A 6,000-nucleotide genomic window follows, 5' to 3' on the forward strand; every position below is an offset into this window, starting at 1 on the left:
TGAAGTTGATCATGACTGCGCGTGAACAAGGTCACATCAATTATAAGTGAAGTAAAAAAATGAGGCCTTCGTTTCTAACCAAACTTATGAAAGGTGGGATAAGTTTTCCGATCTAGTTTGTGTTTGTCTCTCTCTTTCTTTCTTTCTTTCTTTTCACATTGTTTAATTACGATCACAGAAAAAAAATGGAGAATGATAAAGATTTAAGATATAATTAAAACAACAGGAAAATAATCGTGCTACGTTCATGAGATGCGGTTAAAGGAATATTTCCGGTGACACCAGATCTGAGGACAAGGTTTTTTACTTTTCTTTCTCTCTTGTAAAAGAGAGGCGACTGTTATATCTTAACGTCATATAACAGGGCTTTATCGGGTCAAGTGATATTCTATAGGAAGGAGTATAATGTTGCGGTCAAAATCGAGTTTCGTAAGAAGCATTCAAGGTGAATGAATGCATTCTCAATTATGTTTATGTAAGACATTTGGTAGGATTAGTATGTCTCCATGAAATTCAATGAAAAGTCATTATTTTACGTAAAATGTTTCGGTTTGTAATAACCTTGAAAATTCTTCAGATATTTCGAATCTTACTTCCCCCATCAGAGAATGGATCCTTCCCATTGGCGTGCACTGAATTTCAACGGTGGGGAATCGAAATGGACCAAATGCCGGAGTCAATTTGATTTTTATAAAGGCGGTGGTTTGGGCCTAAAGGGCGACTAAAGGAAGCCGACTCCCATGTATGGGGTCTACCCCCTCCCGAAGAAGTGAAACGTTTAGACGTCAAAATGATGGTGCATTCCGTGGCATATATAGATTATCAATTATGTCTGTAATGACGAGGTTGTGCCAATAAATACTCTTGACTTGTTTTGGGTCAGGTTGAAAAAGGGGTGCACACTCAGGAGAGCCTATAACTCTTGCCCTGACTGCATGTCAACAATTCCTGACTGAAACATTTTCCCCGACCGTGACGAAGGAGGTAGGGGCGCTCCCCCACCCCACGGGCACGCCACTGATACACCTTATGAAATGCTGTAACGAGATGATTTTCTTCCCCTTTCATTCCTTATAAACCTAGCCTTATTCTGTGATGTTGTTTATGCTTGATGAGTATTAAATTATCTTCTTTCTTCCGTTGCTGTCGACGGATCATTGTTGGATTACCGTGCTATTTCTTTCTATATCCTTCTCTAAATTTGTTATGACGGCCCTCTTAGTCTTCTGTACATATCAGTGTTTTTCGGTGAACGATGACGAAGTAATAAAGAAGAACTTCACACAGCTCAGTCGAAGGGGTACAAAAGAGCTTTCCTCAACGGGATTTACTTCCGACATATTTCCCGTATCTGTTTATTATGCAAATGCTAGAAGTTTCGCTAACATTACAGGTTTTCATCCATGAGCGGCACTAGACATCTGATTCTGTTTACAAATAAATCGATTACGGAACATTTCAACAAGGGCATTGCACAGTGCAAGATCAGCGATTGTCACCATGGCAACAACGTACAAACCTATATTTCCTGTTCCCAACAGGTACGTTCCCGTAACCTCATTTCTCAGAAATAGCTGACTTTAGACTCGTGACTGTTATCTACATGGCGGGGCCGAAATGAAATATAGATTTTAAAAACCCAAACGTTTCATCGACCCCAAACAATATTCTTTCAATACCGAGTAAAACTGTCAGCCTGGATATACCAGGAGAAGCGTCCATTGTACGGTTTATCGGTGCCGACCCATAAACCACAAAATGATAATATATGGTATAAGTGACAAGATGTTTGAATGCCCGTACCGTCCTATCATTAAAGGTGATCTATTTCTCGACCTCTTTTCCACATATGCCCGATGTCATCCCGTAACTTAAATATCCCTCATTGTTTTGCCTGATTTGGTAAAAACTTCCGATAGTTTTGGAACCCTTAGAACAATTCGCAATGTAAGTCACTACATGGTGACTATACATGGTGACAAAACGTTGAAAATCGAATTCAAATTTATCAATCATCGGCGCGTTTATCTACATTTGATGAAGAAAAATGTACTTCCTGATCCAGCCCATGAAGCGAATTAACACATATCGTAATGAAGGACGGATCCTTTGGAGGGGGCGATGGCCCTCTCTTCTGAAATGTTTTTGGCAAACATCCCTGTTCCCTCCTACTCCTCATGTACTCCTCCATAACCTTCCTGCCGTCCCATCCCTTTCACAACCTCCACCCCAGCGTCTCACATTTTATTCTCAATCTATACGTGCTTATTTGTATTGATCAATGTATACTTCCCTGATATTTACAATCATCACATTCGAAATTGTCATCCAACCTGTTTTTCAAAAACACTTTCACAATTTGGTTTTCTTTTTTGACAAACTGTCTGCACTGTCAGTAATCATTCAAGAATCCATGACTCCATAAGCATCATGCATGATGACATTAACATTTCATTACAACGTAATTTTCCTTAAATTTGATTAACCTCTGTGTGAAGTGAGTCAATTGACAAAACTATTTATTCTTTGAAATCGCGTGCAATAAGAAGGGGGGGGGGGGGTGGGGGGGAGTGGAGACAGTTCCATAAAGAAAGATTTCTTTGATCAATATTTCAAAGAAAGATTTCTTTTGATCAATATTTCATGAAAATAATAGTTATGTGAATATTGATACGCCCAAATTAAGTCATATAAGTTAGTGACGTCATGCCAATGGAATTCGAACCTCCGCGATAGGTCTGTAGCGCAATATATAATTTCGGCATGCACATAGATTTATTTACAAAATGCGTGGACCATCCGTAATTTACGATGAACGATTTACAAAAGCGTCACCCAAAATATGTCGCCCACGTGCGTACCTTATCCACCATCAAGGAAAAACCGGTTCTGTTTCTGCGGAGATACCGTTATATGATACCAGCTGCATTGGCCGACAGAAAAAGCAAACCATACAAACTAAATATACTAAAACGTGGAGCATCGTCTGTCGCATGAAGTATAACGTCATGACCCGTTCGCCGGAAATACCATGACGTCATAGCAACCCACCTATCATACCGTTTGATTTTTTCGATATCCAATATGCCCATAGATTATTTAAATGTTGCATGGATGAAAATCTTTTTCATGGCATAGTGCAAATCAATGCTACTTTTCACTATTTATAACTGAACTCTGATGAAACTCAAAAATATAGCAGAAGACATATAAAGCTTTAACTATATATATGAGTTCTCAATTCAGCCATATTCGTTTTGGGTTACTTAACTGGCTACGAAATTCTTATTAATTATCTTAGAACTTTCTGGTTTAAAATTTTATGTTTGGAACTTTCGCAGAGAAGAGGGTGACTGGGGTTAGCCGGGGCTAATCTTCCCCGAAGCCATCGGTCACAAAATGTATAAAACATAATATGGTTGAACGTATATATGACAGTAAACGGGCAGTAAATCCGTTTGACTGTACGGTATGTATCTACACTGTACGGTATGTATCTACACAAAACATTGTCATCACTATCAGCGTCACCTACATCATCGTCATACTCATCGCCAAAAATTGGTTGAATGATGCATCCATCATATAATAGAGGTTGATCTACAAAGGTAAAAAGGCAAAGACATTTTTATCTGTATTAATATGGAGAAAACAAGATCTAAAACGATGAGGCTCTACAACTCTTTCCATCATTCCCGATAATTATAGATGAAATCATTTCAGGGACCTCCTATGGGCCAGGAGGATTCTAATACAAACTCAACGCACTATACCAACCTTCCTCGCCCCTCCCCTCTACCCCCATCTCATTCAGAGAAGGATGGAATGGCATAAATCCGGGCCGAAGATAAATTGTATGAATTAATACCTAACCAATGCAATTCGTTTTTTTTTTCTTGTAAATAGTTGGCAATGTAACAGATCTAATGTTTGCAAATCTTCCACACGACTCAGTTATGTCCACAAAATCAGTCGAACGACATCGACTCTCCGTAAGGTACACGAGTGCTTATACGAATGAAGAACTCTCAGGACCTGAAGAAATTATACCTTACATGGAGGAGTATAGATTACCTTGTAGGTGGAAACGCATTTTTACGATTAACACGCCCGCCCCCCCCCCCCCCGCCCTCACACCCTTCCCCTTACTAAACATTGAATTCCTATATCGCCCGATAAGTCAAGTATACAACGTGTACTGAAGTCTCATATACATGCCCAGAAATTCGATTTCACCTTCCACTACTCCCATTTCTCCCCTTTCCATATTCACATATGCCCACTATGCCAATTATACAATCTACACCATGCTCACTACACCATGCACCACACACTATGCACCACCGCACCATGCCTACTATAATCAATCTCTACAATACCATCATTGGTATTTTAAGCCCACAAAACCGTGCAACAAACACATGGAATCTTCTAACGAACGATTTAAAGAGTAAAAAGTCAGTCACATCCTTTAAGAAGTGGTTATGTAAGGAAATGATAGCTAGTTACTGACTACTACCAAATTAAACCTGTATGTAATTACTATATATATAATGAACATTTCATTTGTATTTATATTTATGTATATGTGTTTATATATATTTTCTTTTCTTTCTACAGGGAGTCTTCCACACTGTTAAGCTTTTAAGCTTTATGGGAGACTTCCCTCCACTTTGTACTTCTGTGGAAAAACAAATAAATAAATAAATAAAACATATACCTCGGTCTCACTCGATTTGTCAAATAGGCCTACTATATCACACGATTGGTATAACATCAATTTTTTTCAGCAACGTTGAAATATTTTGTCGGAATCTTTATTTGTTTACCTTTCAAATTATGGTTATATATATCGTCCACATAGCCTATATACAGCCCTATAAAGTATCTACTTCCATTTCCACTTCCTGCAGTTGCGTCATTCAGATGACACTTATAGAATACCGTACAGCAAATTTTGTGTTCCATTCTTTGTCTCCTAGGCAACAGCGGGAAAACTGTTCTCAGAAGGGCAAGGGCGCTATCTACTACATAATCGCGCCGTCGTCTTTTCCACCTGTAATACATTGTTCGGATTATCTGTATCATGAAACAGTATCCTTAAAGATGTTTTTCTATAAATTTATACAAATGAAAGAGGCTATAGTTTTCAATAGCTTCATGACACCGGAAAAAAATTCCTAGCATATCTTTCTAAGATATTATCGGAAATATAACAACAACAAACTATAGACTCCATTGTTACTGAGAACAAACATAAGACCGGATTGTCCCTGTAAAAAGCACACCGGTACTCGGCTGGTACCGTATATCTATTCGAAGAATTTCCAACATCGGTCACTGCCCCTTCCACCAAATTCATCTCCTTGGTCCTCCCAGCCCTCGAAGGACATCGTTTAGACGTTCATAACGAACTATATACTTATGTCTTATACAAGACCGATTCCGCGATAACATTTCTTTCATATTGATTTCTTTCTATAGCCGACATGCACATGTAAGAAGAACACATGCATTGATTTACGGTTCTGTATACATATGCCATGTGTGCCATAGTTGCGATAGCAAACTGCATGGTTGATCGCTTCATATCATACTGGTTGATAATCAGCGATTTAAATGTTAACGCCTCTCACAAAAACAAGATATGAGGACAAACTATAGGCTATTGTTAGTTTACTTTTTCTTTATTACAAAAATGTTACCAGGGGCGCAACGACGTATACCCCCCACTAAGAATACAATTAACTGGGTATCATCACCCCCACCCCGACCACGACCCCACTTCCAGCGGGCGGCAGACAGAATATTAAAATCTTATAGTGCACAATGTAAAAATATATTATATGTATGTGCGGTAGCCTACAACCTAAACTGTTGAAAATTCGACTCCCGCTAACTATAATTTCACTTACGTGCACCTCAAAATGTTTGCATAATCATCATCATCATCATCACCATCACCATCACCATCACCATCACCATCACCATCATCATCAT

Source organism: Apostichopus japonicus, chromosome 11 (assembly GCF_037975245.1).
Source record: "Apostichopus japonicus isolate 1M-3 chromosome 11, ASM3797524v1, whole genome shotgun sequence".
In the NCBI taxonomy this organism is placed as follows: Eukaryota; Metazoa; Echinodermata; class Holothuroidea; order Aspidochirotida; family Stichopodidae; genus Apostichopus; species Apostichopus japonicus.